At 38.9% G+C, this 14,510-nt stretch overlaps 1 protein-coding gene across 4 annotated transcripts in view; it reads right to left on the bottom strand.

Moving 5' to 3' along the window:
* LOC126185092 (exocyst complex component 3) overlaps positions 1-13,578 on the bottom strand; it is a 61,443-nt gene extending 47,865 nt beyond the window's left edge. For 2 of the 4 annotated variants that reach the window (XR_007536945.1, XM_049927892.1), the window contains exon 1: positions 12,037-12,386. The gene's annotated coding sequence lies outside the window, so the exon portion shown is untranslated. Of the gene's footprint in view, positions 1-1,494; positions 1,793-12,036; positions 12,388-13,557 lie in introns of those variants that run through there. The other 2 variants (XM_049927893.1, XM_049927894.1) reach the window with 2 other exon arrangements.
* Between the last annotated feature and the right edge of the window lie 932 nt (positions 13,579-14,510).

Here is a 14,510-nt window from a genome sequence, read left to right as displayed (position 1 = left end):
GTACTTTTACTTCTTCAGAAGTCAAACTGTTTTTGTTGCGAAGGTATTATTTATTCAGTTACTGTACCTCACTTATCTGCCTTTCATGATAGATTCTGCTATTTCTGACACTGATTTGGGGGGGGGGGGGGGTTAAGGAAACTGGCTTGTCGCTTTCAGTATGTCTTGTTTTGTCTTTCTTTAGTAGAAGAACAAGTCATCCATGCTTTAGATGGTCTGGAAAAATAACTGAATTATAATAATCATTTATGTTTATTAGTGGAGTTTCTATGCTGTCTAAGAATGCCTTCAGAATAGATTGTTACATAATCTGTGCCTGCTGACTTCCTATTTTTTAATTTTTGCATTTCCTTCCTGACTTCAAATTCTGTTTTGGAAAACAAAAACACTATGCTTGCTACATAATTCATACTGGGTGTTGTACCTGTTTTAGGGAAATTTTATTGCAGTATCTTTGAAATACTTGAAAAACAGACCTTTACAAAATGTACTACTCCCTGTGGATGTTCTGCTTATCTACCTCCACATTTTTCTTTGTTATTGTACTTCAATCTGCCTTTTCCCATTTTATGATGTCCCACACCAATTTTCTGCATTCTATATTATTCTCTCTCTCCCTCCTCTAAAATCTCTCTCTCTCTCTCTCTCTCTCTCTCTCTCTCCCCCCCCCCCTCTCCCTCTCCCCCCCCCCCCCCTCTCTACAGTCGGTACTGTGATAAGAATTTAGGAACTGTGAAATAGTAAGTGTTTTTGTACAGAATTGCAGGTATTTATAGTTATCTATTTATTTTCCTTTGCTAATGTGTTACTGCTGCTGAAGTGACCATGTTTAGAAATGTCCCCTCAGCTAGTCGGAACAATATCCAGAATTCTGAAAATAGTTTTCTGTACACACTTCATTCAAAGTTTGGTTGACCAATACCCTGGAGAAAGTATTTATTTTACATTTCACAAGATTCTTTAATAAGTATGTAGTTATGTGAGATTTTCAAAGTCAGCAAAGTAACTTTATTATTGAGCAGTTGTGAAATAAGAGGCATAACATATACTTCACATCTACCAGCACACTGAAAATTTTACTGGCTCATATCTTTAAGCATATTGCCTAAGGCTGAAGGTGCATTTTTAGCCATCTTTGTATTCACCATTTGTAACATTTCAAAAGTACTCAGGATGTTTACAAAGTTCCTCATTTCATCCTTAACACTAGTGTCTATGTTCAAATCTCCAGATAAGATTTTATTAGTTTTGTGAGCTGAGAGACTACCCAGGATTTTAATTACTTTGTTGAAAAAGGTGTGCACATTGCCACTATGCGAGAAATACATGCACAAAATGATTAACTTTTCATGGATGTCAAGCTCCAGTGGCTGACTTTTCAAAAATTTCATGCACATTGTGATTAGATCTTTTCTATCTATTAATGCGTTCCATTTCTAATAGAAATGCATGGTCCCCCAACATACATTAGTTTTACAGTAGCAGCTGTCCTACCTTATGGTGATAGCACTACACACTGTATTTCAGTGTCTGTACACCAGCACTATGTAATGCTGGGCCAGCCACAGGGTGCGAACGTCACGTGTGCAGGGCATACAGGCCATGGCATGGCCTGTCTCGGCTTTGCTTGTTCCTTGCGGGAAGTACCCAGTACAGCACGACATTCCATTCAATACTGCGATGTGGCATTTATCAGTAAGCACAACTCTCTTCAGTTTGGCAGAATCTTGGTGTCTGCACTGTTTACCCTTCACTGTTTGTTCATGATAGAAGGATGTCACAGATCCAGTGGCTGTTTGGATAAAAAGAGGCAGTCTAGCAATCCATTGTCTTAAGCCTTTAAAAATGAGTGGGAATTACAGAAGAGTGATGAGAATTATATATACGAGGGTTGGAACTTCAATAGTGACAACTATTTATTCACAACCGATACAAAAGAGTTACATGTTTGCACCTGTTACTGTCCTTCGAAGTAGTCACCAACATTGTGTAGAACCCATTGCCAGTGATGTGGAAAGCGTAGCATACCATTAGCAGAGCCTGTTCTGTTGATGGTGCAAATGGAGCGGTCTACTGCCTGTCAGATCTCTGGAACAGTTCTGAAGTGAATACCACAAAGTGGTTCCTTCATCTTCAGACTCAAATCAAAGTCACAAGGACTTAAGCCCAGGGAGTTTGGTGGATGGTACAGGGTACAGTACTTCCCAGTCCCATCGACCGAACAGAGCAGCCACAGCTTGTGCTGTATGCGCCCATGCATTGTCGTGCAAAATGATGGGTTGGTTGCACAGAAAGTGTCGCCGCTTCTTTCGCAAAGCTGGTCGCAGGTGATGCCCCAAAAATGAAAAGTAATATGACTTAAGTCCTTGTGACTTTGATTTCATTCCGAGGATGAAGGAACCACGTCACGGCATTCGCTTCTGAACTGTTCGAGAGATTCGACAGGCAGTAGACCTCTCCATTCGCACCATCAACAGAACAGGCTCTGCTAATGGTATACTACACCTTCCACATCGCTGGCAACTGGTTCTACACAACGCTAGTGACTACTTTGAAGGACAGTAACAGGTGCAAACATGTAACTCTTTTGTATTAGTTGGCAATGAGAGAGAAAAAACTGACTACAATTAACAGGTGGGATTCATTGCTCTGTACATCAAAAGCACTTTGTGCTAAATTTTCAGACTTGGAGCTAATAGAAATTGGTGGTAGGAATAGAAAATTTCTGAAGTCGTATGCAGTGCGTCAACTGCAACGGTTTTCAATGGAACTGAACAAAGACTATGGAGACACTATATATTACTGTTAAGTGTTTTGGTTAAGTCAACGAGCATGCCTGGAATGACTTTTCAATTTACAACTCCCTAATGTTGAATTTATGATGGAAAAAGGAGTTCAGGAACAAACATTAGAACATCCAAACTGGATTGCAGACCTTGCATTTTAAGTGGACTTGACTACACACTGCCCACAGTAAGAGACTGCAAGGTATTCTACATTGCTTTTCTCAGGTAGTTTCCATGTTTCCATAATGAGGGTGCAAAAGTGTTACAACATTTTGACCAACCTGTGTATTAAAGACTTTTTATTACAAAACAAAACAAGTCACAATTACGTGCCAACCTGAATGTGGAAAGCTGTTTGTTTTCGGTAGGCTACATATCTTGATAAGGGATTTATAATTCTGTGATGTTTGTCATTACACTTTCTTTTTCTTTCATGTCACTGGTAAGTGCTCCCTCCTGTATGACACATTCTACTTTCTGTGAACCTTTTACAGAAATCTCTAAATGTGATGAAACCACTGTTTAAGTAGGGGAATCTGTTTTCACAGTCTATCCTATGAAAGGGTTAGTTCTTTTGCCCATGACAACAGCTTTGACCATGAGTGGCAAGCCATCCCTACCCTCAGAACTCTTACTACCTAGTTACACAAACCTTCTCACCCCAACCCTGCTGAGGTGCAGGCCATGCCTAGTGAAATGCCACGGCCCCAGTATTCCCTACCAGAATCAGAACAAGGTACGCATGTGCAATATTTAGTGCAACTACTAAAACAACACTATTACAGACTTGTACCTATTACACAAAGACCATGTTTCGTTCACAAGCCTACTAAATTTTTAATAGCATAAAATTCACCAACAGAAAAATGAGTTTTCGCCATTCATCCCTATTTTTGATAGCAATGGGGAAGCTATTAAGTTGTTATTACAATGCTTTCCTTCTTGCTGTTTCAATTTCAGTAATTTTAAATGAATCAATAACAGTCATGCCTTGGCACTAAGAGGCAGCCTCAGAGTTCATTTGGCAACCCAATGTATCCAGATAGCTCCACGAGATGAGGGCATTCTCACACACCTTCGACATCTTTGTTCCTTCTGAACACTCCAGTGCGGCCACAACTCATTAATCGCTCTGCCTGTGCAGAGTGTAACTTGTGACTAGAATGTATTCATTCCTTCATTAACAGTTAATAGGGGCAGCCTGCTGATTACATAGTCATTCCACTGCACAAACAGTGCCACCATTCCAACAAGGAGGCCATGACATGTTTACAGTTTCAAGAGTGGTGTGCATTTTTATTTGTTAAAGGACGCACGAATACACAATTTCGAATCTTCAATAAATCTTAAAATGAATCAAAATTCAAAATTATTTCCTTAAACACATAAAAACTTAGAAACCATGGCTACAGTGATGTAAACTGTTTCTGTGTACTTCCAGGCCAAAGTGGAACTTGAACACTTAAGTCTACCTTTTGCAGTTAATAATTTAGCATGTTCTTCATGGAATGTATACCACTATCAACAGTCATTAGCACCCTCTCCAAGTCCACATTAAATCACCACACAGTAGTGAAGAGACAAGATTCATTGTGGTGCTGGATTAGCTAAACATAGCATACATTTGTACCACCAGTTAAAGAGTCCATATTGTTCAGGTCAGTACCTACTTCAAACACCATTTCTGTCTAAGCTGTTTCATGCTGCACCCACTATTACTTCCTGGTCATCTTTATTGAAATCCTTACATAGGGGTAGTAAGTCATATCACCCGACAGCCTTGCTCAGCTAAACAACAGTTGTGACTTGATACTGTGATCCTAACTTTTGTAACTTATGGTCTATATCTCTGGTGTGATTACTACCAACAGCAGTACTTTCTTCTTCCAGACATTAAGAATGTCACCAGCTTTCCTTATCACTGCTACTGCTTCTACTTCTGCTTGAGGATCTTCTCCAATCAACTCTGGCAGCTGAAACTTCTTTCTGGTACTTACAACAGTACTGCCCGATTGTTTATCAAAGTTCTGGTTCTTTATGATACTAAGTGCTGTGCATTTCCACACAAGAATGGAATGACAAATGAATTAAAATTTAGACAAACCCTCATCAATGGATCATACACTCAACTGTGTTGACTGTGGGAAGATAGCAATAATGAGTTTTTGTTCGTGCAGTTGATGATAAAAGCTGGTCAGTTTAGAACCAGATTTTTAAAAAATTTTATGTCAATGACAAAAATTATGAGAAAAGTGTTCTAACTGCACATTTACTATCTGTTAGTGTAGTTCGGCACTCAAACAAAATGAAAATTTATTAATATCAGCTTTATATCACCTTCAGCTATTTGTGTGGTTTAGATACACTGATAATATTGTCATACAGACACATGGTGAGATAACTGTTGCATTTTTTATTATTTTTCACAGCTACATTTCAAGTAGTGTTTCTCAAACTGTCATGCCAGCTTCCTTTGTGTCTGTCTTAGCCTTACCAAAAACCATATCTACACCTCAACATACCTCAAGTCAACCAACAAACAACACTAGTCTGACAGTTGCTATCCGTTCCATGAGGAGTAAGGCATTCACAGCAAACTTCTCCCCTCAGATACTGACTCCTTATGGGAACACACTACCAGTCTTAATAGCCTACCAGTGCCTCTGATTATGCCACTAGCATATTTCACAAATAGATTTTCTCACAGGCCTCAGCTCATCCTGGAACTATTGATTCCTCTCAAAAGTAACAAAGGGGTGCACCTTCTCATTAACTTGTACCATGCTGGTATATAGTATAGTAACCAACATCTTCAGATGGGCTGTAATTTTCTGAAATCATACCATGAAATGAGGTCCGCCCTATTCATAACTGTCTCCACACAACCTAAAATAGCTTTTCTTTAAAGCCATGTCCTCACCTTATGAATTTTATCACTGAATTCCCCCACTATAAGACTTTTCCTATGAACTCTTCTAACACTATCTATACCCGCCCTATTACTGGCAGGACCTGTTCCATCATAGAGAGATCCACCTGCTAGACAACTCACATCATATTCCAACTTACGAGCAGTCATTGCACAACCTTTTACATTGGTGTGACAGTCACCCAGCTTTCAGTAAAGATGAATCCACAAAGATTATACTTGCAACACAAAACACCCAGTTGCAGATTCTGTTCTGCAACACAATAATGATGACCTTTGTGCCCAATTTACCACATTCTGTCTTATATTCTCCCTCCAGGCCTTAGTTCCATAGAATTTTGCCAATGGTAACTTCCTTTACAACATGTTATTGATTCCTGCCACCCATTTGGTCCCAATTTATTACATTTTTTCCTTTACTCCTCTACTGTTGTTTATCTTGGTCTTTCCATATTTTCTTTTTGCACCTTCTGCCTTTTTCATGCACTTTAATTTCTCCCTCTTTTTGGTTCTTTCATGACAGACTTCCACTCATTTCTGGCTTGCCAATTATTCTCTCTGCCCTCTTTAGTTTCCCAAGTTTCGAATTCCACCTAGTACTAAAAATCCAGTATTCCATTCTATCTTGTCTGATTAGTCTACAAATATCTGGAGCCCTGGGTGACTTTAATGAATCCTGAAGCCTCAACAGTCTCTTTTCTTCAAATCCCTTTCTCTCTTCTGCCAGGGTAGAAGAACACCTAATTCCAACACTGAACAATATTACATCTTTCTACAGGTTTCTATCTGCTGCAAGCTGATGAGCAAATTCTATCTTTCCATACTATCAGTTTCATGTCTGAAAGATGTCACGAAGAGAAATTAAATGGAATATATCTTGAGTGTTCATTTATAGTAAGCTAATTTTACTGTCACAAATGTCTTCTAAGAAAACTAACTCCACAATGAAATATTTCAGTCATATGAAATTATCTACAGTAACAGAGTAATAAAAATAGTTTAGTAAACATGAGTAAAACTAAGTTAGGCCCATTAGCAACTGGTTAAGCTGTCTCAATTCTTGAAATGGCACAATTAATTACAACACATTTACAAGATAGACACCAAAACCAATGCAATTCTGTGATATATGAAATGAAGATGAAGTTACAATTTAAAGTGACATGATCTGTGTGTAAGTTCTACACTCTAACTGCCTCAGAACTGCTACTTGAACTGATCATTACCTGAAGCCGAGGTTCCCATGTCATCACATTTGTATACTCCACAAACACTCAACAAAACTACCACCTTCCCAACATAACCTAGACAACAGGCTATGCTACACATAAATGTGTAACCACATACTAAAAATACATTCCAAGTGTTATGTCCTAATGCTGCTCAGTTCTGAAAAGCCACTTGCAGCAATATACGAACATATCAAGGAGATACTAGCTATGTAACTTTTCTTGTATCTACAGGAAGAGGTATCGAAATCATCAGTTTTAGATATTATAATGTTTAACCTGAAGTGAAATGTCTTAAGTAGTACTGTACTCATGGTGTCCATAGAATTTTGAAAGTCTTCTGTAATGTCTCTAATTAAGGCAGACATACTACTGCCATTGTTGTAGCCAATCAGTCACTTCTGGAATCAAGACAAAGGCTGATGTAGTAAGAAAAGGGCACCAGGAGTGTCCCCCAGTATTCTGAAGCACACAGCAACTACATATATTGAATAAACTTTTGATTAATCATAAGATACCTATACCTAAGTGTATCTTAATCTGTCACTTCAGGCAAGCAAATGCATGTGTACAATTTGCCACAGGTTTCAATTCTCTCCAAGCAACCAACATCAGCTTCTTGAAAGATCATTGTTCTTAGACTACAAATTGTGTAATCATCTTCAAACATATTTGGTTAAATATCCCAGTAATGAAGCCGAGTACGACACCTGTTTGACACAGTAAAATATACCATCTGAAAATTATTTGTACCATAATGCCCTTTGCACAATTTTCTCTTATAATAAGTAGTCTTATACCCACATGTGACTTTAATGTGGTCTTTCAGAATAACGTGAAACAAGTGTTTAGACAGAAAAAATTCTCTCTCCAGTAGTACGACACACATTAGTTTTTCTCATTATATATACTGCAGCAATATTCTCTTCTTAGGTGGAAAATGAGATAGTTTGAACAGAGAAGTGCGTGTTCTGTGCATTTAAACAAAATCCCCCCACCCAAAATCTGAAGCCCCTGAATGCAGGAGAGTAGTATGGATAGGAGGAATTTCTGAAAGATGAACCAATACACCATCAACTCACAAGAATTTTTTTTATAGAACAGGGCAAACTTCAGCATTAGTCCACACAGAAGCACAATAACCTTTTTATCACTTCACTATGGAATCGGGTGTACAAGTAGGAAATGTGCAGCAGACCACTTGTGACCACAAAGGTTACAAAAAGCACCAATATTTGTAAAAAAGAGAAAACTGCTGCAACAGAGGCATAGGCCCTCAGTTACATGAGAAGTTAGGGGGAAAAGTACCAAGTCACCAGCATTTTCAAGCCAAGTGCTGAGCTAAATCGTGTGATTCAGGGTTAGGGCATTTGTGTAAGGATTTAATTGAAGATTATCCGGTAGTGATACTGGATGGGGCAGGGAGTAGTACAGGTAGGGATATGGCATACATCGTAGTTTGTGTACCTGAGAAAGATAGCTTCCTTCACTAGAGCCACCAATGTGAGCACAGCTGAATTGTTCCAGCAGCATGATCCGCCTCATCTTGGCAGTGCTATACAGTCAGTAAATGAAGAGCTGGTGCTAACGATTGCTGACCGTGTGCACATTGCACTGGTGCCAGTGTTGCTATCGGGAGATGGGTTACACTTGACAGGGTCTGCACCTAGACAGGACTGGAAAAGGGAGGTTAGTGGAGTTGATTAGTGAGAGTCCAGAGAGTTCTTCAAAATGTACACAGAAGATGGAATGTACCACACTGAAAGGCACGCACACATATCAGAAATTTGCTCAAAATTATCAATTTTTCATCAAAATGTTCAGTCCATTGAAAATCAATTACACCAGCTTGAAATTGAATTACAGTATTTCGCAGCATGGTAGTATTCTATTATACTGCACTGGTATAGAGATTACCAAATACAGCATACAGTGCTATCTCCATAAGAATGCCCAAGCTGCTGCAGTGAAACTACTGTAAAGGGTGTGGATCGCGTACTTGTATTTGCGGTGGCACACATAACATCTATATCAATCATAAACAGTACACTTTTTTTTTAAAGCAAATATCACTTAGTATTATTGGGGTCGACCGAAGCGTCCGATCCCACTCGTCGGCTTTGACCCGTGACGTAAGGCTGTTTTGGTGTGTGACGTCACAACGCCGCGGAATTTAGTTTGTGAGAGTGGCGTGTTTGTAGGTGTCGTTTTGATGCGATCGGTGGTGCTCTCTGGTGGTGTTAGGTGATGGTTTTGGTTTAGTTTGCGAGTTTGGCGTCGTGTGTGAATTGCATTTTTTATGTCTTTGGTAGGTACGGATATGACTGACAGGATCAACAGTTTTCAGTTGTCGGCTATGATGGGGGACAGTGCGTTGTCTCTAATAAAATTTCTTCAACTATTCGGATTTTTGGATGAAGTCGTGAAGTGTTCAGTATGTCGTGAAGAAATGAGGCTTACTTAAAGTTCCGGCGTCGCGGACCAGGGACGGCTGTATGTGGAGATGTCGTAAGGTGAAGTGTTCGATCCGAATGTGTGGCTGTGAATGTTGGGAGCTGCTGTTGAGCTATGTAGGTCAAGGGAAGTGTTCAATCCCAATTTATGGGATCGGGAGCTGCTGTTGAGCTATATAGGTCAAGGGAAGTGGCCGATTCCAGATGATATTGTGTTTAGTGGTATTTGGGGAGTTTTGTGATGTCGGTGTTTTTTGTTGTTTTGCGTGGTTTTGTATGGGGGTGGGTGTCTTAAATTTGTTTATATTTAGTTTGTCCCCACCCAAAAACCCCCTATTTACCGCACTTGTCCCGTTAGTGTCATTAGGCTTTTTGTGGAACGTGTGTGTGTGTGTGTTTGTTTTTCGATGTATTTTCGTCCTCATAATGTGTACGTAACGACTTTATATGCGCCATATTGGAATCGTGGTTTATGGTCGTTTCCGCCATATTTGTGACGTCATGGGTCAAAGCAGACGGGCGGGATCGGACGCTTCCGTATTTCCTATTATTGTTAATATTGTCAGTTGACAACACAATTTTACAAAGTTAAGATGACGAGCACCCAATGTACTGCAATTATGTTAGCTGTAGCTAGCAAGAAAAAACAGAAAACATTGAAAAAGAGTATAAGGGTCAGAAAGTGGCTGAGAAAGAAGAGCGACTTGTCACACGTTGATTTACTGACAAATCATCAGAACCACATTTCCAAAAGATTTCATAAACTATTTTCACACCAGTCCCACATCACACAACTAATAATGTTGATATGACATTAGGGAAGAAAATATGTCAATGGGTGATCAGTCACTACAACAAGAAATTAGGAATAACCTAATAGATTTCTGGAGACAGAAAGGTCATTCAAACAGTAAGTTTACTTCTGTAATATCACCAAACAATTGATGAAATCATTATGGAAACCTGTGCAGCAGCTATATCTGTCCAGGAAGGCTACATTAACATAATTAATTTACAAAATTTGTGTTTTGTGATAATTTGGTGACTCATCCATTTCACAGACTTCTTATTATTCATTGTAGATATAATACTTTTCACAGTACAAGCATTTTTCTGAAGTGCTGTGTAATTCACGAGGTTATAGCAGATTTTCAAATTAATATAGTACGCAATGTCAGAGTATCCTAAAGTGGTATGTACAACTGACAGTAGGGCCTATATAAATATGTGCCGTCACACTGTCAATATATTGAAAGATAACATTACAGAAAGTGTAAGAGGCCTCTGTAGACTCTTCTAAGGTTTTTGACACTATTGATCATAAAACACAACTAAATAAGCTAAAAGTGCTAGATGTATGAGGTATAGGAAAGAGTTGGTTCCAGTCTTCCTTGGAAAAAAAGTTGCAGTAGGTACAGTGTGTTCACAAATCAACTGATAAATTTTAGTACAATAGTTGTCAGATAAATGTGTTTACCTCATAGTAATGTATTGGGTCTAATTCTGTTTTTAACATAGGTATATCAATGACTTTCCAGACAGAATAAGACACGGCAAAAAAGTTAGCAAATAATGATACATTTATGGGCTTTGAAGGTAGTTTTGTGAATGTCCGTGAAAAGGGCATGACAGCAAGTTCATGGTTCTGAAATCACCAGCATGTTTCCTTTATGTCTACAGTGCTGAAAAGCAAAATCTACCCTTTATCGAAGAACACTGTAAAACTTGGACCAACTGAATGACTAAGTGCAATTGACGCTGATGACATATTTGGGAGGATGGAGGTTCCTCTGTCTGGTCATTCTGATTTAGGCATTCTGGGGTGGTTCCTTCATCAAGGCCATGGTTGACCACCTGCACTACCCACATAAAGCAAATTTATGAACTAATCTGCAGGGACTATATCATTCTATGGTTTCACTCTTTTTTCCCCAATGTTTGTATAATTAAAATTAGCATTTGGGATTTAAATTATATTAATCCTCACAACGCGAGCAACTAAAAGAAATTTGTACCCACTAGAAACACGTACCCAAAAGTAGGCCTACCTATCTCTTTAACCTCATGTTTACTTACCCCTTACATAGCAGTAAATGTAACTAGCTATACATACTGCAGATAACACAAAAATTATGGACTTCATCCATTGTGTTAGAACTGAACTGACAGATTTCATCCTGATTCGTCGGGCGTAGGCCTACAGGCATGACGTTCACACGAAATTGTCACACGCAGTGTTCGTGCACAGTACGCCTGTAACTGCTTTAAAAACATCCATTGTTTTTCGTACGTCGTATCTGTGGTAATATAATGAATCTGTGCTACCATAATGAAACAAACTACTTTGGAACGACCTCCTGTTGACGAGCACACGTCAAATCTCGTAACAACTCATTACACTGATTATATGCTGAAACATTTAACGCCACAGTTTTATGTAGAAATTTCATCCATTAAATGGCAGTTGCCATTGCCGGCTTTATGGAAACGAATCACAAAGGAGTGACCATAAATCAAACGCTGTGATTACTATGCTGCGTACGAAATAAAGTGGAAGACATAAAAATGTGGCTGGGCATGAATCTACTGAAATTCTCCATATTTAAGATGATTTTTGGCACTGTTTGTGTGTATCATACCTGCTTTCCAAGTTTAAAATGTATCGCACAATTTAATAGACGTCCATCATATTACAACCACTCTGTGAAACACAATACGCCCACTTTAAAAAGCCCGTTTTTCTTCACACATAAAACTCTTCATTCAGGACTTAACTGAAGTAAAACACAAAATCAGATGATTTTACTGGGTTTCCTCTCACGAATGAGACCTAAACCCTTTAATTTCTTCATCATCTTATTCCACCACGCTCAAACGTCAACACCAATCTGCAATCTGCCATCACACCACAGAACACAAAAACAGAAACGCAAGGCACGAAGTCCACACGATGCCTTTCTTTCTGTTCAACTTTGCGCATGCGTATAAATTTGCAACAGGGCAAGAACGCATGCGCGTTTGTGCATGCGTGATTTCCTGGGACTGCAGACGGTGGGTTACGCCTAGCCTTGTTTACACGACGACACTAGGTTGCAGGCAACTGCGCTACCAGCCACTGCGCATACGCACAACTCGTTGGTGAAACTAGACACATCCGGCGTGTTCAAACTTTGGCGACACTAGTTGCACGAGTTTTGAGGTTATGTGTGTTCGTAGAGTGTAGAAAAACTGAAATATGAAGTGGGGAACGGAGAATAATGTTCGCTTTTTGGATATCTATGCTTTGCATAGGTGTTTGTGGGATTTCAGTGATGCTGATTACAAAAATAAGCAACATATTGCTGCCGCTGAGACCGTCACGTGCGATTATAACATAGATGGTTTGACAATATCTGAGCTGGAAAGCACAATTTATTGAGTTGGGAGCACATATACAACTGAATTAAGAAAAATATAAGTAAGTGTAGTTTTAGCTGTGGTAATGCTCTCATCAACAAGACTAAAATCCCATCGTTAGAGTTGGCCAACTCTTGTTAAGGAATATTGTTGACAGGAGGGAAGGCTATACAAATTCAAGAAGCAGCATTCTTCATTCATTATTCATCTTTTTAAAACGTCGCTGCAGTGCTCCCCATTCACATATGTTAGAATTTTGAATATTTTGTCACTGTAAAGATCTCTCTTCAAGAGAGTAGATTGCAAACCATTCTCTTCTTAATCCGGCCTGCTTTGAGTAATTATTGTTGCTAATGTTAATAATTATTACTGTTAATATTAATAATTATTGGTGTTAATGAAAAAGCGTTATCACCAACTAAAACCGCATGTTATACATGGAGGTAAACCTCCAGGATGTTATAGCATGCCGAGTGTTCTCGATTGTAATGCATACAATGTGATATTTAATTTCAGTTCTGGTTACAGTGAGTGCTTCATGCATTACAATATCTTTATTCCTTATCGCATAATTAACTCTGTTTAGAAGAAACGTTAACAGGTCTGGTGACATTCTAATATAATTAAAAGAACTTCTTGGGTCTTCCATTACAAATTATTTCAGCAAGGATGCTGAGCAACCGTGCTGACGTCTTTTCTTCATCCAGTCACGAATCGAAAAACGTTTCTTATGCAGCGATTCCACGTAACAGGCTTTAACTCACAACTCGTGCGACGTGCAGCTGCCAAAACTTTCATTTCAGACACGACTCAGGAACTCACAAAACCACGAAACTGAAGTATATACTGGTTTCGCCGTGTCTACAGCAAATATGAAACCATTTGCGTGCAACTCATTCCACGCAACGAGTGGCGCAACCCAATGTCGTCGTGTAGACTAGGCTTGAGGCGCATTGCTTCCCGCCTTCGGTGGGGATCCTTGTGCTTTTTGACAGACGACAAGGCAACTGGGCCCATGTGTTTTTCATTGGTGTATTGAGGCTAAGCTATGAAAGGGTTTATGTGCAATAGTGGTTGTTGGCTCCAAAGGAAGCACACTTAAATTTACAGATGATTACAGACAAAAAAGAAACCATATGGAGTCCCGCTTCTAAGGATTATTTCAATAAGAAATTGAAATGTGACAACCTGAGCATATACTATTAGATGAAAGTCTCCAATCACATTACTGTAGAGAATAAGATACAGTAAGTTTGACCGATGGCCCTTGTAGTCTGGTCCCTTCAATCCCACAGTAAGCTGGAAAACAGAGAAGAATAAGTCTGAAATTTATGAAAAGTGTATACGAAAACTGTGAACGAATATTCATGCTATGGGGACTTATAGCACAACTACTGAAGAAAAATGATGGGGGATGTATATAGCTTAAGCACAACGGAAATAAATCATAATTAGAAAGTCTTGAGAAAATTAGATGTAAAGTTTTTGCTGAAAAATTAATTACAGTACAAATTTTGCACCACTTTAAAATGTTTGAGTGATGGGAGATATTTTGTATAAGGTAGTCTCATACTGAATAAGAATACATTTAAATGCTGTTACATGCTACTTTGAATAGTAAAATGAAGTTTTGTACTTAGATTAGATTAGATTAGATTTACTTTCATTCCAATTGATGCATAGTCAGGTCTTCCAGGATGTAGAACATGTCAGAAAA

The sequence above is a fragment of the Schistocerca cancellata genome, chromosome 4, assembly GCF_023864275.1.
Source record: "Schistocerca cancellata isolate TAMUIC-IGC-003103 chromosome 4, iqSchCanc2.1, whole genome shotgun sequence".
In the NCBI taxonomy this organism is placed as follows: domain Eukaryota; kingdom Metazoa; phylum Arthropoda; class Insecta; order Orthoptera; family Acrididae; genus Schistocerca; species Schistocerca cancellata.
This window is presented reverse-complemented; position numbering and strand designations above follow the sequence as displayed.